The following is a 25138-nucleotide window of genomic DNA, read 5'->3' on the forward strand; positions in this document are numbered from 1 at the left end:
ATTGCTTTTTCCCAATGAAAATGAGGAAAGGTTGCAATGTCTGTAAGGTTTTGGACATGCTCCCAAAAAAGCAGTCATCACCTGGTTTGGAAAACAGCCTAAGCTGAAATACCAGGGGCCTATTTACACATAAAGAGACAAAGAAATTCAGGATGGGACTTGCTGAACACAGCTCAGTGAACAAGACCCCATTTCAATCATGATTTCTTCCACAAAAGGAGAGAAGAAAGTGACAAAATCATGAAAACAACAAATGCATCAATGTGATACAGCAAAACATCTCTGCTACTGTAATAACAGCCATGAGTTTATGAACCATTGGATAGAACAACCAACAGAAAAATTAGACCATTTGGCTGTGGCCACTGGAATGTAATAGATGGCTCTTGAGCAGGGATAACTGAGCACATCCTGCAGTGATTAATGTGAAAAGCTGGGTGGTGAATAAAGTGTTTAACACAAGAGAGCAATACGGCATGCAAACCAAACTAAAACCCCCATAAATAATTCAGGCACTCTTGCAAAGATTTACAAAGATTTATTTCACATATAAATCCCCTTTGTTGTAATATCAGAAAAAAAGGATGAGCACTTCCATGCTTATTTACACAGAACATAATGGAAGCCTCACTTCAGAAAGAGGAATGCTCTGAAGGAATCTTCCTTCCTGTGACATAATGGAGCAGCATCTTGGTTAAAGGTCCCCTGAAAACTTTGGCAGTAAAATCACAAGATGGTTTGGGCTGGAAGGGACCTTCAAGATCATCTCATCATGAGCAGAGAACCTTCCACTAGCCCAAGCTGCTCACATTCATCAAGACTACAGAACTATATATAATCATATTACATATAATCATATAACAGATATATATATTACCTGTTATATAATTATAAAACATTTATTAACAGGGCTGAACTTGACAGAGTGGTGTGGGATTAACACCAAACTGGTCACACTCCTGAGGGCAGTGTCAGCATTTATCAGCGTGCCCCCAGTGCAGGTCAGAGTGGGCTCACATGGCAAGCCCTGAGCAGTGCAGGGTTCTCAGAGCCTCTCACATCCCCACCAAGACTGAGCACAGCCCTTCCTGCTCCAGCAAGCCCAGTTCCATCAGCAGACTGGGTCAAGCAAGGAGCTGTTATTTCTTGGCTGTTCAGACCGTGAGCCAGGGCAGAACTTGCCTGCCATTAACATGACAATACCTGTTCCAGCCTAGGACCCAAATAACACAGCTAAACCCTCCTGTCAGTGCCCCAGTGGTTATGGAAATTCCAGTGATTATGTGGAAATTCAGCTGGCAGGTACCTACAGCTGAGTTTATCTTCCAGCCCTGCACAGCACTGCCAAACCCCACCTACTCCTTAGTCTGAGCTCACAAAGCTTTCAAAGCCCTGATGTAGACAAGAGCAGCAAGCCTGTCATTGCTTCCCCTGGGTGCTCTGAGGCTGATCTGCCACAGTCAGGACAAGTTTTGAGAGAATTATCACAGTGCCCCCCATCTCCTGAACACAGAGGGTGAGAATGGTCTGGAGAGCAGAAGGCACAGCAGAGCCCTCTGCACCTTCAGGTCACAGCCTGGAGCACATCCTGCAGCTGCTGCACATCAGGGTGCAGTTAAAACCCACAAAAGCAGCTTCAGCACCACAGTTGGCCACAGTCACAAGAGCTTGGAAGATAGATTTTAATTCTTTATATGATGGTCTTAGACATTTGTCTCCATTCATCCCCACTGCACGTGTTCTGTGTGGAGTTGATCAGGAGCAGATAATGCCTTCAGCCCCAAGGCAGTGGTGTTCCAGGGCTCACATGCATTTGTAAGAGTTCCCAGCTGTCTCTGAAAGCAGAATAAGCCCAAGTCCCATTTGAGTCTCTTTTAAGTCTTGGTTCAGGAGCAGGAAAACAAAGCCTCAAGATTTTATCCTTTTTATTGCTGCAAATGCCAAGAAAAGTTTAAAATTAATAGCAACCAGAAAAAAGGGGAATAAGAAATAAAAGAAACATTTACTGCCTCAGATACAGGCCTGTGCCCCTGACATCTCCATATCAGGGCAGTATTGTCTCTGCTGCAGCAGCAGGGAAGCATAAAACATGCTCTTATTGCAAACACCATGAATTTTTCTGTCCTTTTAAACTTCATTGGGGAAGGCTGCATACTATAAAAACAAAGAGAATGGAAGACTTTCATTCTACATAAGGCAATTACCAGGCCTGCCAGCAAGAGCAAGATTTACTGCATGGAAAGGGTAAAGAGAAAGGAGTGTGCCAAGCAGTTCAGGAAAATATTGGAAGAGACAGGCTTGCAGGATATTTTTCCAGCCCCAGTTTTGGTAGAGGTCATGTAGCTGTAAGAGCAAGCTCCAAAAATCCCAAACACCCCACAGGTCTTTGTACAAGTGATGCCACCAACACCAGAAAACACCCACAGGAGTTCTCTAACACAGGACATGGGACTACAAACCCACATTCCTGCGTGTTCTGAGGTTATCCCAAGTGTTCCTCTGCAAAGCTGGAAGCTGCGATGGAAAATCAGAGCCAAGACACACCCAGATGGTCCAGGCAAAGCAGGTCACCAAGAGCAGGGGCTCTGAGCCAGTGTTAGTGCCCAGGCAGCTCCAAAGGAAACCTTCCAGAGCATCCCTGGTTCTGGAATTCTGGCTGGGAATGGGACAGTGACACCACTTAGGAGCTTTCTCTGCATCAGTCTCAGCTGTGACCATAGTGCTGCTGTGAGAAGTAACTGAACATCCCCTCACCCAAATCTTGCTGTGTTTGGAATTCAGGAGCTGCTGCTGTTATATGGAAATAATGGCCAAGTTGGGAAGATCCCTTATGCTTGTAAAACTCTTGGATGGAGAAGGCATCTCCAACAGAGCTTCTCTGCTGGGTTAAACCTCGAGAGCTGTGCTGGAGAACAGCTGAGGTTCTGCTCAGCAAACTCAGTCTCAGAGATTGACTGCTGCCATTTGCTCCAAAATGGCAAGAGATAAAAAAAAAATAGACTTTCTTCTTTTAAAGTATAAAAACTACAGCTTTGACATAAAAAGACACCCAATCAGCATTACAACTTGGAGAATGTGATGCAAACTAAAGAATAAGTACAGAAACCTTTGGCAAACTCCCAAAGAAAGCAAATGTGTTCGAAGTCTCAGCCAAACTCTCAAAGGAGTTAAAAAAAGGAATAGCAAGGGATTTATTCCATGCAGCATGTGTTGGTGGCTTTGGATTCTTTTCCCAAAGGATCCTCACTCAGCCACAAGGGGAGATCCTGTGGTGCTGGAAGCTGTGAGGAGTTTTAACACCCAATTTTTGGTTACTGCTGCTGGCACCAATAATTTTGGATGCTTAGCTGCCTCGGGAATGAGTGTCCCCTGCAGGCAAATTGTCATCCTCAGTGTAAAACACACCTGGAGCCCATATGGCCAGTGAGGAAATCCACCTTCTGAAGTGCAGAGAGGAGAGCTCAGCTGAAATCTCTTAAATTGTTAAACTGCTGTTCTGAAAGACTGGGCATAAATATTAACACCACTGCTAAGCACTTGTACTTTGCGTTCCTGCTCGAAGCAACTTTTATTGCTGAGTTTTAAGTGCCTGAAATTAACACCTTCTCCTGGAAATGCTGACAGATATTTCATTGCAATAATGCCACGAGGCACAGAGCACAGCTACAGCACCAAAGCCTATTTAAACCAGAAAGCAAAGCAAAGCTCTGGGGCCAGCACCACCCTGGAGCAGCCCTGTAAACCCTCCCTGGGGCATCTCAGCTGCCAAAGGAGAGCCAAGAACCCTCCAGCTGCCAAAGGAGAGCCAAGAACCCTCCAGCTGCCTGTGCTGGAGAAATCCCTGCCCTGGCAGTGGCTCCTGTGCCTGCTGGGCAGGAGGGTCAGGAAAGGCCAGGATTCAGCTGGGTGCCACAGCCAAACCCATCTGCCAGGGACAGCCTGGCTCCCACTGCTTTGGCTTTTCAGGAATGATATCAACAAGAAGTGACAGGGTCATCCTGACCAGGCACTGGCTGATTATTTTTGGAGGTGATAATTTCTTTCTCCTCGTTCCACAATAGATAAGAGGCATCTTCCAACCCAAAGGAAATGGAAAAATAAAGGGGGCTCAGAAGGGGAGGATACATGGGATCCTGAAGTAATTTTGCTTTCCTTCTAGCTCTCACACTCCCTTTCTACACAAGTACACCTGCAAGGAAATATTGATTAATTCCAAAAATTTATTAGTATATCTTTATAAAAATGGCAGCAGAAATGCCTGAAAATTGAAACAAACACACTGCTTTGAATATGTAAAATTCTGCTTTCTGTGATTCTCTCCAGCAATGTTGTTAACAGACAAAATTTTTAGCTTACTCTGCAGCAAGATGCCCCCAAAGCAATCTGAGCCTTTCCTAGTGATCCCAAGTGAAACCCTCTTGCTGGGACACCATTGCCAACCCCAAATTAAGTTAAGATTTGGGTACAAGAACCCCAGCCACACTTTTGACAAACTATGTTTGTCTCACTGAGCCTGTTTGGATGTGGCCCAAGCCACAGGTCCCATGGGATGACCCTTCTGCTCCATCCTTGACACCTCCAGGCAGAGTTCCAGCATCTCTCACCCTCACTGATCAGCAGGTTCACTTTTTCTCTCCCTTTGCAGCAACAAAGAAACCTCATAATGCATTGGCTGCCTGATTCCTCGCCACAAACCACTCACAAACCCCACAGAACTGCAAGATTGCTGCCCAGAGTTTCATTCTATACTCCCAGGCTGGTTATTTACATCTTTTTGGGGCTTGGAAGAGGCAACACCTGGGATAAAGCCCAGCTTTTCCACAATTTCTGTCTGCCTTTCTTTCAGCAAGTAAACAAATCAAAAGACCTGGTAACATTTACTCCCCTGCTCCCAGAGTCAATTAAAATAACTCACAAAAATTGTCCTGGGAGCAGCAATGCACACCAGCACTGGAATAAGTGGGAATATTTCCTGTAGAAAAGAGAGAACCTACCATCACTTTTCAGCAATGCTGTTCTCTAATACTTTACCCAAAAAATCCCAAGTTTCCTGCCTCTCACAGAGCAGAGTTTCCCTTTCCCAGGCTGGATAGAGGCACCCAGAGTCCAGCAGTTTCCAGAAACCACCTGGCTTTGGCCTCACTCTAACCCCCTCCAGCTTCAGCAGGAGCAGTCAGGTCAGCACTGTGAGCTACTTTGATAACCAAGGCCTAAATTAACTCAGCCAGCAGTGGCAAACTCAGAAGGGTCTCAAAAAGCATTAACCTGTGCAGCTTCTTCCAGTCACAGAGTACCAGCATGCAGAAGAGCTCTTTCATTCTGCACAACTCAAGCTCTATCAGATTTTGGAAAATGCTTGGGTTACTCCTCCTCAATTGCTGTGCTCTAATTGCATCCTAAAACACTGTCTTTAACAAACAAACCTCTGTACACACTTATTTGTTTTACAAAGAACACATTTCCTCCTCAGCAGCTCCTAAAGCTGAATTTCTGGTTTTAACAAAGTCCTTTGTATAAACACAACAAAAAGCACACCAGTGATCTGAAGCAGAGATTTTCAGCTGTACACGTCAAGATCTTAGTTTTAGGATCCATCTGATCTTTCCAGCTTCTGAAAGGAGAGAAGGAAGGAAGAGCTTAAAATTTCAATGAAATACATAATCCATCTTTTGCATAAATCCTCCATGTCCTGGCATGCTCACCACCTGCTTGACTTTCACTCCTGCAGCCTGGGCTCAGCAGGAGCAGTCTGCTGCAGGAGCATTTCCAGGAAATTGCAAGGACAACTCCTACAGCTCCATTTTATAGCAAAGAGGGAGAATTTGAAACAAAATCTACTGAGAGTCAGCCCTGCAACCTTTGACAGTGGCTGCATGAACAGGCACTTGGGCATTTGCAGGCACAGCAAGAGCTCAGGGACTTGACTGGTGACACTGGTTGTAACAGAGGCACCAGCATATTTCAATGTATTTCTGCAACCAAAGATTAATTATATATATTATTACTAATTGTTAATTATACATATAATCATTATATATAAGTAAAGTTAGAGAAAATACATATAAATAGATATAAAGTTAAAGATTTATATATAATTATTGTTAATTATATATAGTTATTAGATACCTTATTATACTTTTTAATATATATATTAAAATATATATATAAAATATATAAGAGGACCATCTAGCAGAATGTCCAGAATAAGCTCCATCACAAAGGCTCAGATGTATGGGTAAAGTACCCATTTAAACAGCTCAGTGATCTTGATTTTAGGAAAATCAAAGTGTTCAGATTTTAGGAAATCTAAACAAAAATACCCCACTTCTCCACCCTCAGCCAGTGAAGCCAGCCCTTCTTTGCCCCCTCACATTGCTGTTAAGGAGTGCAACACCACCCAACTCTTGGGCAATATCCTGATGAAAAACAGTAACCACAAAAATGACAGAATAACCCACGAGGATCTGCAGAAGCTGGTATTTACATGGGAAAGGCTCTGCAGGTGCTGACCTTCCCTCGAGTTCCTCCCCACCCCAATGCAGATAATCCTCTCTGTTGTTATTAACAAAGACAATCCTACAAGCCTGATACACTTCAATGATTTATCACCTCCAGCAGGTGAAACTTTTGTGCTGCATCCTAATTTACTACCCACCAGCAACCCTTCTTTTTTATCAGTCAGAGCAGGAGAGATTAGATGATGCATGCAGATTTTATGTTCTGTCATCCAGGAGATTTACAGCCTCAGTCTCACCCACTGCACTCAGGGAGGTGAAGCTGTGTCAGAGTTGTCCTTCTGCAAGGTGTGAAAATGCAGAGCACCCTGAGGAGCACCAGGCAGGTACTCCCTGGGTTTCTGTGAGCTCAGCAGGTGAACAAGAGACACACTGCAGTGCCCAGGCTGGGGCAGAACCTCCCACCACCCTGAGAAGAGCTGGTCAGGAGTTTCCCACCAAAGCAACTCCCACTGTGGGCCATGCTAGGAGTGAAATCAGAATCTGCTTCCCAAGAGCTTCCAGAGTCACAGAACCCTGGGATGGTCTGGGTAGGAAGGAACCTTAAAGCTGATCCCACAGGCAGGGATCCACTGTGCCAGGCTGCTCCAAGCCCCAGCCAGCTGGATTTCCCAAATGGAACTTTCATGTGCAAGTGAACAATTTCCTCTGTGGTCTTATGAGAGCTTCCAAAGCTCCTTATTTTGAGCTCCCATGCCTTCCCCAAAAGGGTTAAGGAAAGCACTGGAGCTTTCTGTAAGGGATGGAGCCAGGAGAACAGGCAGGTGTGATCACAGGTAACATCCTCACTGCTTGCCAAGGCACACCTGAGCTGCCCACAGAGAGGTGAAGGAAGCAGCAACACAGCATCATTCAGAGGGACAAAACTTTGCTTAATGACAAACTCTGCTTTTAACCAAAATTAACCAGATTATGAGCATTATGGCAGTCTAGTGTGGAATATGTGCTATTAACCACACCTCAAATATACTCTGGAATTTACTATTTTAAAAGTAATCAATATCCACCAGCAAGCTTGTTAGAAATTCAATCAAAATAAAAAGCAAATTTGTAGCTTAATGTGGTACATGAATCATTAAGATTGTGAGCAGCACCTGAAGCACCAACAATTTATGCCCATCAAGTATGATTCAATAAGAGCACACCTTTCAAGAGCACAGATATGGTACATCAAAGTGAAATTTCACATCTGCAAAGTAAAGGAAAAAGGAAATAAACCTATTTTTTCACAGCCAGGACCTAAACTTACACAATTACTTCAAAATCGGGAGTATTCGTATTTGATTTGGAAGTCCAGCACCATTCTGCCCAGGACCTCATCCTAAGCTGATTTTTGAGCTCCACTCTTGATGGATATGTTTCTTTAAAGTATTGTCAGCACCCCAGCTGCTCCAGGGGACTAATGATTTTATTTGGTTTCGCTCAGAAGCGAGATTTGTGTCTATCATTGCTCTGACTAGACAGAAATAAATTAACCTAGCAGAGCACCCAGGAGTGCAAAACCAGCTTCTGTAAAGCTGCTGATTCCTCATTCCACACCTTTTCTGTGTGTCCAGCCACGCTGCTGTGCCTCCTGAGGCTCCTTGGTCCATCCCTGTGTCCCCTCCAGCCCTGAGGACACAGCTCTGCACAGGGACCTTCTGCAACCAATATTGCAAAAACATCGCTGCTCTCTGGCTGCTCTGCTTTATTGTGGGCTTGAAGTTAAATTTGGATTGATCAATAATTGTTGCTGCAAAGCAAGTCAGCTTCACACTCCACTGTCTCAAAACATTTTAAATTTTCAGTTTTGTGTGGCCACAAGGATGCTTCAGGAACTGAGTCAGTGAGATGAGAGAAGCTCTAACTCTGGAAGCAGGAATTTCTTTTAAAAACAGGCTCTGGAATACCCACATTTTTGAAACCTCACCTTGTTAAACTGCTTTCTTTGCCTTAATCCCTGCAACTGATCAAAACTCCCTTTATCCTCAATTCTCATAGACTCTCTGACTATGCCAAGGAACTGTCTTGGTTCTTTCTGCATAACTGAGGATTTGGGTTGTTAATTTAAACATCATCTTCTCCAAAGGATTCCTCAAGAAAAGCTGACTGTAGTTCCCAATGATGGAACACGCACACTCAATGTAGATGCAGGCATAAATGCCAAAGGTTCTGCTCAAACCAAACTCTTGATATAACAGATCCTTTTCAAAAGTGCTTCTGAGAAGTTAAAGAACAAAACTGTCACATGAATTAAGTACACCCCTTGGCAAACATCCAAATGTTTCTAAATTCCACAATTTGATCCTGCTATAAAGCATCAAATACTGCACCTCACTATGAGCAACATGAAGCAAACTACCCCTCAAAGGTATCCCACGTGATTCTAATCTGACTTTATTCTATTACACAGGCAATTCCTTATTAAAACTTACTCCTAAAGTGAACTCAGCAGCTGAAGGAGATAAGCATCTTTTTAATACAGAAATCCTTTTACCAATTCTGTATCTGTGCAAGAGCAGCAAGATGAAAATGCCAATGGATACAAAACATCTCACTGAGACTTTCAACTCAGATGCCAGATTATGCTGCTTTTTCTTCCCTGACAATCTATAAAGGACTGAACTAAAGTCATTGGTTTATTGTATAAATATCATGGAAATTGTTCTTTCAGTCATTATCCCCTGGGATCACATCTCAAGTGAGAGGGGAAAAACTCCAAATTCCTTTAACCATTGCCAGAGATACCACAAGCCCTTTTCACACATGGATTTCTGGTGTTATTTACTTTACAACAGTAGAAATATCCCTTTGCATGTTCCAGAAATAAGAAAGGTAAGGGAGTCATCTGTATGGGTGTAAGATAGGATATTGAACTAGATTCCCTGAAGCAGAAGTCACTGGCATAGAGGTAATATTTCAGAAGCTGGAATTGATTTCTAAGCCAGTCCTTCAGCATCCAGCATTCATGAGAGCTCATACTGGACGAAAACAAGTCGATACAAGAGGCATGAGAGATTTAAAAGGCTTTGAGGTACAGTAGGATAACAATGGATAATTTACACATGATGCTTAATAAGCAACTGCAGAAAAGCTTTTACTTCTGCCAGTGCAGGGTAATTTTTCTTTTTTTTTTTTCACAGTTACACAGTAAACTTTATAAGGTGATTTTGACCAGCTTGAGCCAGGCCAGTGGCTCTTACTCTGGGTTTAATGTGACAGAAGGTGTCCAAGGCCTTTTTATTGCTTGCTGTGGTACTCAAGCCTGCCTCTGGTTCTCCTTCAGTAAATCTTGATCAGCACCAATCTATTCCATTTTATCTCAGCCTTTCAGGATTTATATCCAAGGAAAAGAGCTGGTTTTGGCCTTGTGCCAATCTGTCAAAATAATCAAAAGGCCCTTTCTCTCATGAAAATCTAATAGGACTTTCCTGAATAACTCCAGCTAATATTCAGCACACTTGAAATCAAAATCCCAACCTCACCTAAGAAAAGCTTCCCTTCACCTCTTTAAGCAAGCCCATATACTAACAATGCCAAGTACTGTCAGGTTAAAATATGAGACAAATTAACCTTCATTAAGAAAATGCACCTGCAACACAGCCTACCAACTGTGAAAAAGCAACTGTTCCCTGGATTTGCATTTGTATTGTCTTCACCCCTCATTAAACAGCCCTGCTGAACCTTGCTGAGCAGTCACTGCCTGCTCCATGTTCAGCAGGAGCCAGCTCTCTAGAATCATGGCAATTTTACAAAAATCAAGTTATTTACTCAAAAATAAGTCAGCAGAACTTTTAAAAAAATCATCATTCTTTCATCACACCCAAAGAAAGAAAATATTATGTAAGAAAGTCTGCTTGGTGACAAGGAATAGTTTGAGTAACAAGAGTAACTTTTTATTTTTTTGTTGGGGTTTATTTTTTTGAGTCAGGAGAATCAAAAATGCATAAATACTGGATGAAAGTATTGGCACAAGGGGCTGTAAAAGTAAACAAGGCACAGATCTGAGCCCTAGTCCCGACAAATGGTTTCAGGCAGCTCTCACAAAGGCTGATACGGAAGTTTTTGTTGAATTTGTTGAATTAAACTTTTCATTTCCATCAGTTGCTAGGGGCATAAAGGTAGAAATAATAAAAACAATAGTGAAATAGCCTTGGCTTTGCTTCTTATTTAAGAATATAATTTATAATAAGTATATTAAATTTTATTATATAATACTTATAATTAGTTTATATGCATATAATAGTAAATATACTTATAATATAATTCTTATTTCAGTAGCATAAAAGGATATTCAACCATTTAAACACTCCCAGCTGCTGAGACTGATAGACACAGCCAGGAGGGTTCTCACTGTATCCTCAGTCCAAATGAGGTGGCTTGTCCTTTGTGCCTGATGAGGGACCAGGGCGATCAAACACAGCAATCCTACAGAGACCACAGCCAAAATAACAGAGGGGATGCACTCAGACACTCCCCAAGCCTTCAGATCCAGTTTTTGCAGAGCACAACAGTATTGTTCATCTCCAAGAATCCTCAGTGCTGAGATAAAGCTTGTAGGCAATAAGAGCTCTGAAGCCACGGTAGAGTCAGTGATTATGTAAGAAATACAACACTGGGATGCTTAATGACACTGGCTCCATTCCTGCAGCTGACTCTGCCAAAGAGGGATTAAACCACCTGAAAGGTACAAACCCACTCTGAGGACACAGGCTCATCCCTCCATGACTGAATCCCAGATGATTTTCTACCTTAGCTCATCCATGACCTTCCTGCAGACAGGTGCAACGTGACTCTGAGGCAAAGCCTCCTCAGCACCAGCGGGACTTGCACGTCCCACTCAAATTCCCCAGGGTTTCTCTCCCTCCTCAGCTCTAAAAACTCCTGGAAAACACAAATTGGAGCAAGGACTTGATTGGGAATTTTCACTTAATAACCCAATGTCTGGCTGGGAAAGTGCCTACCAAGAGCAGTGCTCACTCTTCCAACACCAAAATCACACCACAACAACGTGGGGTTTAAAAACCTCACAGCTCACAGATGCAAAGCAACATTTCCCCATGCATTGCAGTCCTTGCAGGAGGAGTGAAAGCACCACGTTCTCTTTGCTTCACAGGGAGCTGGGAATTTCACATTCCAGCTTCCCCACATGCTTCACTCACACAGCAGCAGTGGCTCCAGAGCCTCAGGCACTGCCCCAGCTGGGTTTGCACAGAATGGCCTGGGAAATGCTCCACAGGCTTGTAAACCATTACAATAATTCAAACAGGTGTTCAGTGGGGCATTTCATATTATTAGAAGTCCAACTGGATGCAGAATATTACTTGCTCTGGTAATTCACAACCCAAGCATAGCAGTTATGTAATTTTAAAGTAAGTGTGAGGAAAAACTCAGCTATTCACACATCAGTTCACTCCAGCTTCCAGCAAGCAGGGGTTTGGTGCTTTGGGGGGGGTTTCAATATATAAGATATTTCCACAAACCAGCTCTTAATAGCAAAGAGTTTATCGGCAAATTTGTGTAAGTGTACCCAAAGTTTCAGTGCTCAAGGTGAAGCTGAAATGTTCAGAATAGCAGCTATGTCCAATTTGGATAACAATTCCATACAGACCAGAGGGCAGCATAATTACACACAGACACACCCTTAAGGATCTCTATTAAAAGTTAACAACATGAAAGTATCCAGATGTCCATAAACACAGATATTAACAGCAACCAAAGAGCAGCAGCAATTATCCAATATCCCCAAACAGCTCCCTGTGGTGAGGGGGCTCCAAACAGAACTAACTGTGCTCAGTTCTGAAATCCTGGTAATTTTCTGCAAATTCACATTTCTGCACAAGCTTAAACTCATTGCTGTTTGGGAAAGAGCTTAAACATTAAGTTTTGCTTGTTATCCAAGTCATCCTAACATATATTTAAGATTCTGCAATCTCATTCTCAACATTGGCCAAATTCTGCTACATTTCTCCAAGTCAGAATTAAGTTTTTCCTTGTCCCTACTTTATCTTGCTGCAATTAAGAGGAACAGATACAGTGTACAAATCCCATCCAAATGCCCAATAATTCCATTCATTGAATGCTTTTCAAAACCAAGAAGATCCAGCACAATCTCCCTCTATACAGAGGCATCCAAATCACCACATTAATGAATGTTTGAGAAAAGAGTTTAACCTCATCAGTAAAGAACCATTGCAATTTTGGTTTTAAATTCCTCTGGAAGTCCCCATTTCCCCCTTCCAAGACACAGCATTTAGTCAGGAGTTTAATTAATTCCAAGCAAAGCTGCTAAACCAAAAGAAAATAAAGCTTCAGACAAAAGAAGAGAGACCCTTTGGGAAGTGATTGACACCACAGCCCTGCCATTCTTTACCTCTGCAGAGCTCAGCCAGACCCTCCTGGTGCATCCAATCTTTATTTCCCCTGCCAACAGCACATTGGCAATGCCATGGTGCCACCAAGGAAGTGGCCATGGGGCAGAACTGTCCCCATGACGAGGACATGGGAGAAGGAAATGTCTGGGAAATGGGGAAAATGCCTCCTGCCAAACCTGCTCAGCTCACCTGCAATCTCCTGCAGCAACAATTCCAAGAGTGGTTATCTCAAGGCATCAAGTGATGCCTTGATGTTTTCCTTGATTTTTACCTCTCCTGCTTCTCTTGCTCCCATTTTTGCCATTTTTAAGGCATCTCTGTCAAGTACAAAGAAGTCACAAGAGAGATAAGTGGATTTCATAACTTGGAGGGGAAACAACTCCCAGGACAAGATTTAAGAAACTCCAAGCTCACTTTTTCTAGGGAGTTCAACTTCTCAAAGAGGAACCAAATCATCCAGCTGGTGTTAATCTATTAACAGTGCAGTGGGATGCTGACTGCTGGACATTAAAATAGTGAACCTGTGTCCTGCATCCAAGAAGAGGTTTTTTTATTGTTTTACATGCAGGGAAATAAGTGTCATCCATTGTTTACTTTGAAAAAACAAACACTTGCAGACTTTGGAATGGGTGAAATCCCACAGCATTTTCTATAGACTTAAGTTATTGCTCTTTAAAAGGAAATTCAATACGAGCACAGATACCTAATTACTTGTGAATCAGTCCCATACAAATATTAGACTATAAATTAGACTGCTTGAAAGTAATTCCTCTGCTTCTTGGGGCCTACTGAAAAATAAATTATAATAAAATATCTTCGTGCCACAGCATAAAAAGCCTTCATATTTTACCAGAGCTGAGATAATGAAAGATTCAGACGCTTTAAATTCTCCTTAAGATCCAAGATCTTGGGGAAATCCATATATAGACTCATATACAAACTCCTTTATGCTCTGGTAGCAGCCCTGCTGCCTTCAGAGCATGATTTAAGTGAGTTCAGTACTCAAAGGCTCCTAGCAGAGCACAGAGTCTTTCTCCCCAGCTATTATTATTTTCAGGTAGGTGCTAATTTTAGAACTTAGTCCTGACAAGTTCTAAACTGATCAAAATAGGTGCAGGCCTTGGTTTTAGATGTTTTTGATCCTCACTGCTGCAGCATCAGTGACAGATGGGACAGGGTTAGCACCAGCCCTGCCAGGCTCCAGAGGGAGATTTAGCTCCAGACAGGCCCAGGAGCAGCAGGATGATGATGAATCTTCATCCTGTGATGGATGTGGACAGAGCTGGGCATCGGCCCCTCTGCAAAGGCTGGGTGCTCTCACACACAGCTCCCAGTAAAGAAAGAACATCCTAAATAATTAATTGGGGTTTTCAGGATGGCCTTCAAACATTCAACTGCAAAACATTAAGGGCTGATCAGCAAAGCCACCTCGCTGGCAGGTGATGGAGTGAAGGTGCCTGTGGAATTTGGCAGATTCCATAACAAAGATCCTGTGTCAGGCTCAGGCGAGTTCTGCAGGGCCAGCAGCCAAAATCCTGCCCTGTGCCCTCACCCTGCCAGTGCCACCACAACAGAGAAAGGAACAGGTGACACTTCCTAAAGCACTCATACAAATGTCACGTGTAATTTTAAGTTCACAGACACATCTCTGACACGTAGCTAAACCAAATGACAACCTGGCTATTGCTGAATATTTTCTGCACAGCCTGGGGCAGTGGGATGAGATTCTAACTAAAGCTCCTTCAGGGGGAGCTTCTACAGCACTCACAACATCCAGCTGGTAAAAAGATACAGGCCTGGTTCCCACTGACCACAAATCCAGAATTCATTCTACATTTCCCTGTAGGAACTGGGTAAGTCTAGAGTTTGAGTCATCAGCACCCTGAGCTAGATTGTCACAAACCCGTGTGGGGAATTATTCCCCTCACCATTCACACAGAACCAAGCTCATCTCAAAGGCAACTCCTTTGTCTACAAGGGAAAAAAAATCCTGTTCAAACTTCAAATAAAGATTCCTATGATGTCTTCCAAGCTCTGTCCATAAATTAATGCAAGCTGTGATCTTCTTTATTTCATCCTACCCGAAACTGCATATTAAAGCTCCACTGATACTGGATTTGATCTAAGTGTCCTGTTAGAAGAACAAAAGGTTGAGAAGGCAGGTAAACACACCCCTTTATAGCTGCTCATCAAACCACTGCCAGTTGTTTTAATCACAGTTAATGATGTCTGAGATCAGGAGATATTTTATATAAAGTGTTGCCATCAGGATTAGAAGCATAGCAGCAATTTTATGGTCTTGTTTAGGCTACAGGGAAAAACAGTGTGCAAAGAAATTGTTTAAAATGGGAGTTTGCATAATGCCCAACAGCAGAGAAAAGCCCATCACACAACAAATATCCAAGAAAACTATTAACTTTGTCCATCTCAGTGAAAACCACCATTTCTAAATTAATTTAAATGTGTTCTATACAAACAGCCTCAGTCCAATCATCTTGTTTTGGTTTTATGGACATAACAGCTGAAGTCAGGCACAGCAGCATCTGTGTGCCTGCAATCTGAATAAAACCATTGTGGTAGAGGAGAGAGGATTTAATGCATGTCAGTACTTAATGTACATATTCTTAAAGAAAGTCTGGTACAGGAACTCCTTTCCATTAACTAAATACTCTTCCCCCACCCTTTTTTATTATTTTAAGATTCTTCCACCAGGCTTCTTTCCAAAAACTACTTTTATTTCCCTGGGTTGCCAATCAAGATTCCTGGGCAATGATCACTGTCACTGTTACCCAGTGTCAGTCACAGTCTGCCACATCACACTGAGAGGAAAATCCAAAGTGATTGGTGCACCTGGATACAAATGTGGAGCACAGGGTGCAGCTCCTCTGATTGTGCTGTGACAACTGAGCACATATTTACTGATAATCCACCTTTCTTAAAACATTATCATCAGTACTGGCCTAATAGCAACAACCTTGGGGCATATACAAGCACTCAACCTGCTTGGTTCATTATGATATTGAAATGTTATGAATTTTATGAATATTTCCAGCAAAATTACTCATTATAAAGGTAAGAGCATGCAGGTATTTGCAGCATCAGGACACTGGACTGAACTGATTTTTTTAATTAAGTGTATGAACGGCACAATGAAACCTTAATTAAGATCTCTAGAGGCTACAAGCATCCAAGCAATAAAGCCACAGTGGTGTTGTCACTTGCCATGTGCAGTTGGCACATTAGCTCCCAGCACACCAGTTAATTTTGATTTACAAGAACACACATGCTCACTGTTGGGAAGGGTCCTGAGCTGCTCTCACTCAATGCATGTTGGTCTGTGCACTCTAAAGACTGAAAAGATGCAAATCAAATTCCAAGAGAATCATCACAGCTGTATTTTTGTCTGTCTTTTCCCCACCTCCTCCCATGCCTCATTCACCAGAAGTTCTCAAAACTCTGTCTCTGGAGTAGGTCTCTACTGCTCAAATCTGAACTAGGACCAGGCAGAGTTTGTGATAAATTCTAAATTAGCATAACCAACTTTTGCTAAAGCCACAGGCAAGACAATCCTATGGTTTACGAAATTTTGAGTAAATTACAGCAAGCAAAATAATCTGGATCAAATCTGAAATTCCAATGCTAGGTATTCCAATTCTTGGCACAGAACTGAGGTAGAAGCCACCTTTTTAATGCAGCAATTTTCACCAAATTTTAGTTCCTACAAAAACCTTAAACCCCCCAAAAATAAAGAAAATCTGGAACTGTCTCTCTGGGAGCAGTGATCAAGCAAACATCTGAGGACCTGCTTCCACAAAGCCCCATTAACCAGATTAGAGCAGAAAGCAACAGACCCTCACCGGGTAAATTGCTGCTGACAGTTGGAGCTTTTCCAATGAAAATGTCTTATAAGCAATAGGGACATCTCCAGTGAGGAGGATATTGGAAATCCTGCTCTGAAACAGCTGCTATTTCTCATGTTATCACCCCCCAGGGAGCTGATGTCCTTGCACAAAACAGATTTTGCTGGAGGAGGAGCACTGGGAGCTGCTCCAACATCCCCATCTCAGATGTGCCCCATTTGGCTTCCCCTGAAGCCCCCCCTGGCAGCAGGGCAGGGGCAGGACCCTGCCCAGGGGCTGGCACCAAACCCTGCCATCATTCACGAGGAGAGGACAGTCCCTCTGTCCCAGCCCTCGCTGCTGCTTGTGTGGAATCTGGATAACAGCCTTTGGGAAGCAGACAGGATTTTATCCTTCCTCAGGACGTGATCCCCACCACTGCTGGCACCTCCACCATCCTGCCACCAGCTTTCAGACTCAAGTAGGAAGTTTCCTGTGGCTGCCTGAATATTTTATATTTTGTCCTCCAACTGAGCTGATTCTCCCCTGCTTTCCTGCATTAGTAGCCTAGGAAATAGTATATTTAGCTTTTCTTATTGTAGAGGCACAACAGAAGGGATGCCTCAACCCTGTTTCCTTCTCACCCACAGCTTAAACACAATTAACTTTTCATTTGATGCATTCTTCCTGTCTGCACTCATAATGCTCCCCCAGGAAATGAGAGCCAATAAGTCCTAGCCAGGAGTAGGAGAGCAGGGTACTGACCAAATATTGTATAATGCTGTATTATAGGCCTATGGGAAAAAAGTTAATTAAAGACCACTGATATCCTTTGGGAAAATGTTTAATATATTAGCTCTTGCAGCACAACCATGCAGTGCAAACACATCCCTCCTCTTTGGAAAATGTGAATATATTACACATTTGGGAAAAAAACAGCAAAATCCAGCAGTGTTTTTATTGGTCATTGGCCACAAATACATCCACTAAGATACACAAAGAACACACTTAAAGAATATTAACTTCAACAGATGTGATCTCTGCTGTGGCCTATACATCACCTTCCTGAATTGGGAAGCACCTTTGCACAATTCAGGTGCTAATATATGTTTTTTCCAACAGTAATAACAATTAATAAACATTTCCACATCATTCCTTGGGCTTGGTGAGCACAAAAGAAGACTCAAAGACAAACCCAGGCTTCCAAAATACTGCCAGAATAGGAGCCCTGTAAGCCTAAACATTCTTTATCCAAAAACTAGAGTTGAGAGTGTCTCTCTCCCTGCCTCACTCTCCCCATAGGGATGGACAACATTGACATGCTGCAAGGTATTAATTTGGAAAGCCAAAAACTCAATGCTCCAATAGCCAGACATTTTATGCAGTAGGAGAGTGGAGGTTTATTGAATAGCTTTCTCATTAGCACACATTTCCAGAGGAACAAACCCAGTCTCTGAGGCCACATTAAGCAAGCCTCATGGCTACTTTTTCTTTTACTGGTGTTATTAACCCCCCGGAGCAGGTGCCACATTTCAGCACCTGCAACAGGTTCACACAATTGTTAGATTTGCATTTGAATGCAAATAGGGTGTTTCCTTGAAAACGAGCGAATTTTTCCAGCAACAGGCTCCAAGCTGCACGAATCAGGATCTCAGCTTGCACTGACTTTGATGAGGCACAAGCACACTGGTACCCAGATCCCTTGGATGTCGCAGGAGAGCAGCAGGAAATGCTCAGAATTGCTCTGAGCTGGTGGATCACACAGGAGGGAGTCCCTAAGCCTGCAGGCTCTGTGACTGCCACCATGGTTGACAGGCTGAGAAAAAATTATTTAACCAAACCACAAAACAAGGATAACAGGATTTCTAGTAGGATCTGAGACTCTGCCTGGTGGGAGGGAGTCCCCCCTTCCTGCACAGCCCCAGAGCATCACAGGTAGCTGCTGTCCCAGTGAGCAGTGATGTGTCTGACACACAGATGCCAGCCCCAAAGCTGGCAGCACAGCATCTCCCTGTCAGGCTGGGACCTGCTGCAGGCATCTGCTTCCAGCCCTGGGCAGGGCACACAGCTCAGCAGCAGCCCACAGGGCTTGCATTCCACCTTACACTTCAGAATTTAAGGCAGAAGCATTGATGTGGAAGCTGAACTCCAAAGATGTGCACTCAGTGTAAGTGAGGAGCAAACAGGGATGGAAAACAGCTGCAAGCACCGTTGAACCAGACCTTTCTTTTATTTACACTGCTATTTTAGGTCTGTGTGTGACAAGCAGCTTGCTCTTCTTTAAATAGGACCCTGGCACTGGATCTTGCCATGAAAATTGACTTATATGAACGGTTTCCCCCAACCCACTCACACCCACACTGGTTTTCAGCAGTGCATCTCAGAACACTTCATTCCAGAGGAGGAGGAGGAAGGATGACCTGGCCCACCAGGTGCTGCCATAGCTGTCACCTGCCCAAATCATGTCAGAACTGTATCCTGCAGTTACCACTGCCAGCTCCAACAAAGACATCAGCCCCCTCAGTGGGACACTCATGGCACCACCAGCAGCAACAGCGAGATCAGCTCAAAGGAATGTCCTCTTTGCTACTTCTTTTGAGACATTCTTTTGCTTAAAAAATAAACCTACCCACACACAAATTCATTATAATCACACACATGTTCTTTTTCTGGTTCTTAAAAAAGCACATCTGCGACGAGGCCACCCACAAACTGAAATAAGAGTCATTTGTCTAGCAGGGTTTTCTGGTGGAATACACAACAAGAAAGACACAGTCTCTGTGCTAAAATTAAGTGTGTATATTCACCATGCTTTTAGTTTTGACTTTAAGCTTTAACTACAAGGTGCTTCCTAAACAGAGTTATTGTGTCTATGATTTATCAGGCAACATATTGCTCTTTACTTTTCTAATTACAAACACCTTTTCCCAACACTCAAATAATTGTTTCCACAAAAATAACCTCACGTGAAAGGGGTAATAAGAACAAAATGATGTTTCATTAAGACCATTAACGATTTTTTATTAGCAGTTCCATCAGATTTAAATGGCATCTTTAGTCAGTGCATGTGCATATGTATAATCTGTGTCAGATTTGTCAGCTTTTGATGGATGTTTTCACTCTCACTGCTATTATTACTCTTATATAGTAATAGTGGCAACAGGGACCTAGTTTATTAAACCTTACGTTGCATCTGCCACAACGCCCTGGGGCTGGAGTGCAGTCATCTATTCCAAGCACTATTCCTTGCAATTACACTTGATTGTTAACTGTATATGTTCAGGACCACTTACATTTGAGTGCTGCAGTCCTGAGGTTTTCTTCTGATGGGCCCTGCTCAAGCTCCAGGACAGTTAATGGGATTATCCAGATCATTACAACTGAAACACAAAGTGAAAGTACATTAGCATGGCTAACAGTGGATTAAAATATCAGTGATAGCAGACACCATGGCTTTGGAATCTTTGGGCTGTGTGCTGTAGAGGCAGCAGATTTAAAAACAGAGCTGGCACTGAGGACAGGGAGTGCCAACACCCAGCCAGGCTGTGGCATTGCCAGGGCAGCAACCTCTCTGAGCACTCAGGCTGCACACACTGCCCCAGCCAGCATCCTCCTCATCCTACAGACTGCAAGAACCACAGAAAAGCCTCCTGAGGTTTCCAGTGACACACCAGTGACACTTGTGATCCTTTCCCTCCCTTCCAGGCTGAGCCCATCACATCAGTCACTCCCCTCAGGTGGCAAAGCACCCTGAGCACGCCACTGAAGAGGGAATGCAGTGATTGCTTAGCTGCTGCAGCACTGTTTGAGCAGATACCATAAAGCCAACCTCTTCCAGGAGCAAATTACCTCCAACAGCCTCAGGGAGCACAAAACAAGCCTGCCAAATGCTGCATAAGGCACTGAGTGAAAGCTGCACACTGAGGGATCCTACAAGAATGAAGGTGAGTCAAGAACACCCACTGCTCCCCAGAACAGGGAACTTCAAACACCAGAGAAAAGGGAATGACCAGGAAAGGAACACATCCAAGTGTCTGAACTGCCAGGGCTCTGGGTTTGGGAGCTGCTTTGCAGCAGCAAACACAAGGTGCTCACACCCCACCAGACGCAGCAGCTCAGCCTGAAAGGGTGGGAATGAGAGAAATCTTTGTGTGAGCATCTTCTCCCTGCAGGACTGGGAGCAGGTCCCATTCATCTGCAGCAGAGTTCCTGCCAGCTGAACAGCAGAGTGGAACTAAACATCAATATTTGCTTTCATGTCATCAGAAAGCCCTTCAGCATGAGGCAGGTGAGCCCAGACCTCAGGTACAGCAGAGACACAGGACCAGGAGAGACCTGAAAACATCTTAATCACATTATTTTGTCAAGTTCTGCTTAAGGGTTGATTGATGCACTTTAAACATCAAACAACATCCATCTTGGAAGCTTTGAGATCAAGCCATCATTCATCACTTGAAAAATTTCAGATCAACCGCTGAGAGATTAATTAATACAGAAGCTGCCGAGATGTCTGTAATTACCGTTCTGCAACAATTAGGAAGTTTACATTATTTGCTCAGAGAGACAATTGCTAAGCCTGGTACTAATAATGAATCAAGTTCTCCTTTTAACAAATTGTTAAACTTGAATATAGACACTTCCATGAATGCACTTATTGACATTTTTCTGAATATAATTAAACACAAGTTTTTGTTGAACACAAAGTTTGATGTCATATTCAGAAAAATAAAAAGTGTACTTTGTAGCAGTATCAGAAGGATCACAGTGGCCTCCTAAAATAGAATAATTAAATAATTAAAGTCATACCAGCAGACAAGCAAAGATGGTCTAAAAAATACCAAGAGACTGAAGGCATAAATCAGAGTTACAACCCATATAATCTTTGACCTACACACAAGCTACAGGGTTCAAAGGTGGCATTGCATTATGTATTTATTGCCTGCCCAAGCCATTATTCACCAGCCCTCATTTTAAGGGCTAGGTATGATGGGAGTCCCAGACAGGAAAGAATACATCATAAAACCTCCCCTACAAAGGATGGCACAGCTAATTTATCTTGTGCTTCCTCCTCCTCAATTCATGGCGTGGCAGCTCCCTACAAAACAACCCTTGGACACCAGGAGCAGCTTGACCAGTGCTCCCATCAGCACCTGCCAGAGCCAGCACCCCCAAGCCACATCCAGGTTTTTGACCAGAGTTCTGCCCTGCCTTGCTCCCTCCCCTCTGTGTACTCTGGCAGCCCCCAGGGGCTCCAGCAAGGTGGAAATTTCCAATATATTGATAGGGAATCCATGGGCAGAGCAGAGATTTTAACAGCCCTGCGATGGTTTTACAGAAATAAAATGGATCCCAACCACTCCTGTGCCAATACCCAGGTCTTTCCAGTAATTCAAGGATGCACCAGATATCTTAATGCAAAATGGTCACAAAGAAGCTGAAAAACATCACAGCTTATGTGAGAATGTGCATTCAGCTTGTTCTGTATTCAGCTCCAACAGAGGAAGCAATTTCTGTAAAACCCAGTTTTGCTGCCTGGTTTCTGGCACCGTTATCTAAACAAGCCCTCAGGCAGTTATTTGTAGTATTTACATTTTTTACCAACTTATCACGAGAAAATCCAATTGTTCCTAATGACAGTCACACTGTGTCTCTCCCATTCTCATATCCAGCAAAGTGTTTATTATCCATTTGTAGTAATTAAAGCACTGATGTTCTATGGATCCATAAAGCCAACATCATTAGGCAAACAAAGGCACTTTTTTCACCCCCAACTTATTGCTGCAAAAATATTTAAAAATAAACGCTCATTTATAACACATAGCATAGTCTCAAGAACAAACCCATATTGGCTAATCTCAAACATTCTCAGAACTGGAAAAAAAATAAGAGGTCTAAAAAATAATTATTTTTCCAGCATTTGCTAAAGAATAAAGAAAGAAGTAAAATAATTAGCTAGCCAAAACCAGAGAGGTGGTTTTTGACAATGACTGTCCTTCCATATTTGAGCTTTTCTTTTAAAATGGTCAAGTAAACTCCTGAGCAAGTGAGGGTATGGCAGAAAAGCAGAATGGGAATTAAGTGCCTGCATTAAACAAACTTGATTAAGTCCACCACAGCCAGGGAGAGGCACTGCAAGGCAGCACATCTGTGTCTCAAACCCCAGGAGCAGGACACACATCTCTGCCACAACACTTCCTTCAGCCCTTCAGAGGATTATCAGGATTCATCACAGGCTCCTCAGAGAGCCCAGGTGAAATCCCAGAGTCTGTGAAGTCCTCAAGAACACCCACATTAAAATCTGATTTATTCTGCATCTGCACTCCCCACAGCAGCACTGCTCACCACCTCAGCACTTCACAGAAAACGTGAATTTCATTTCAGTACTTCTTACTCCAGTGGAGAACCACAGCCCACCAGCAACCCCCAGAAGAAACAGCTCTTCATCTCTGGAAATGCTATCTTGCTCTACATCACATCTTGCTGGGCTCTCTCTCTTGGCAGTGCTGCAGTTATCCACTGCAGCACGTTAAATTAGGACTGGAACACTTCACAAGTGTTTTCTTCCCCCAGCCACACAGTGAAACAAATTCTGTTCCTCTGCAAATCCCTCCTGTAACTGCACATACACTTCCAAACACAACAGCCACAGTCTTTTTTTTTTTTTCCTTGCAGAGCTGGAGAAAGTGGGAGCTCACATCTTCTCGTGGTATAAAGTTTAAATGAAGTGTTTGAAAAAAGGTGTCTCGTTGGAGCTGCACAGAGTGTCTGTAAAGGTGATCAAATTGTAGCAAGTTGGGGTTTCAGGGCAAGATGTAAAAATTGGACTGCATTTTCTCAAGCCTGCAAATCTTCTTGGCAGATTTGAGCTTTAGCTCAAACAGATCTGGCCTGATTTATATTTTGTTTGAAATGGTGCCCAAAACTATGGTTAAATAAGGTTTCCACCAAGCCCCTCAATTCAGTTTGATGGAGTGGTCTCATTTTTCCTGGAAGATAGGAGCTCTTCCTCCAAAAGGAGACAGATGTGCAGAAAGCTTCTCCACAGAGCATCAAGATGACCAAAAAAAGAAGTTCCAAAGACAATGACATCTAACACAGCACTCAGCAAAACAGCTTTGTGTGTCTCATGATTAATATCCCAACTGAGGAGCAGCTCATGCTTCATCCACTGGATTTCAGCAAAGTACAGTGGGACAAGGGCCTGGCACTGGGGAAGGCAATTCCACAGCAACATTCCTGTTTCATTTTCCCCTTTGATATCTGAGGGAGCAGCACTTAGAAAACCAGATGCTTTTTTTGGAAAGAGTCAATGCAGCAGTGGAGGGAGCACTGACAGAGCCAGAAGTTCTGGGGAGGGTTTTACCCCACCACTGAGCTGGGCCTGGACCTTAAAAACATCTCAGTGCCAGAGTTAAATCCACAGCTGAGGAGAGCAGTGTGGGACCCTCCAGGCTAAGAGAGGATGGAGGAACCCAACACCTCCTGAGCAGATTTTACCTGGCAGCTTTTTGACACCTTTTGTTATCCCCACCTGCAGCAAAATGAATGCAGGTACCACAGGGCACCCTGGCACAAATAAAAATGGCATTCTGCCTTTATGTTCCATTTCAGCATGCAAATTACAGGTAATCACATGGAAAAAGTTTCCCTATAGCCCAAAAGACTTAAAGACCAACCAGAAAAACTTCAGGAGTGATCATACACAAAACTCAGCTTTTATGACCCACTCTAATGATCATAAAAACTTTTTTAGGATGACTAGGTCTATACATTTAGGTCTTACTATTTCTTCATTGCACTGCTTCACAATGTGATGCCAAAAGTCACAGTTCACATTGAATCCTTTTCAAAATCAGATCTGTTTAGCACTTTAATGTCATAATGCACGTTACACAGCAGAAGCTGAATTGCTAATTATCAATTTATGTGAAATTTTACTTCTATGGAAAAGGTCATTTGCATATATATTAAAGACAGTTTGCATTTAAAACTGCAGGGAAAGTTACATATTAATGTCCTATAACAAAGTTGAAATCTGTATTATCAATACATGGGGGAAAAAGAACTAAACTGAATTTCTGCAATATATAAAGTAACAGGTTATTCAATCCTGGCTGAAAATACAATTACTGAACAGTATTTCAACTTGACATTTTAAAGAATTTTGGTGCATTAAGAGCCTTAAGAATAGAGTCACTTCAACAAAAAGTTTCTGTTTGCATTATCACAATATAAAGGCTAAATCTGGAGTGGGGGGTACGCACTGGGAACTTCCAACAAAGTAATTTTCTGGATAGGAAGGTGACTCAGGACTGGAGCACCTTTAACAGCATCTCAGTTTCAATACTAGCAGGAGTCACAATTCCAGACAAGAATTTCAGCAATGCTTAGAATCACAAAATCTGGTCCCTCAGAACCTCATTATCCCCAC

The 25138-nt window shown here is 42.9% G+C and overlaps 1 long non-coding RNA gene across 2 annotated transcripts in view; it reads right to left on the reverse strand.

Moving 5' to 3' along the window:
* Positions 1-518: 518 nt before the first annotated feature.
* The window catches only part of LOC111934949 (uncharacterized), a 33736-nt gene continuing 9116 nt past the window's right edge, over positions 519-25138 (reverse strand). Inside the window, exons 2-5 of one of the 2 annotated variants that reach the window (XR_015275184.1) lie at positions 20001-20087; positions 5536-5611; positions 4916-4972; positions 519-1931 (exon numbers count right to left, since the gene is read on the reverse strand). This is a non-coding gene — a long non-coding RNA (uncharacterized LOC111934949). The remainder of the gene's footprint in view (positions 1932-4915; positions 4973-5535; positions 5612-20000; positions 20088-25138) is intronic. The other variant, XR_015275183.1, reaches the window with a different exon arrangement.

This window comes from Cyanistes caeruleus, chromosome 11 (genome assembly GCF_971803275.1).
Source record: "Cyanistes caeruleus chromosome 11, bCyaCae1.hap1.1, whole genome shotgun sequence".
NCBI lineage: Eukaryota > Metazoa > Chordata > Aves > Passeriformes > Paridae > Cyanistes > Cyanistes caeruleus.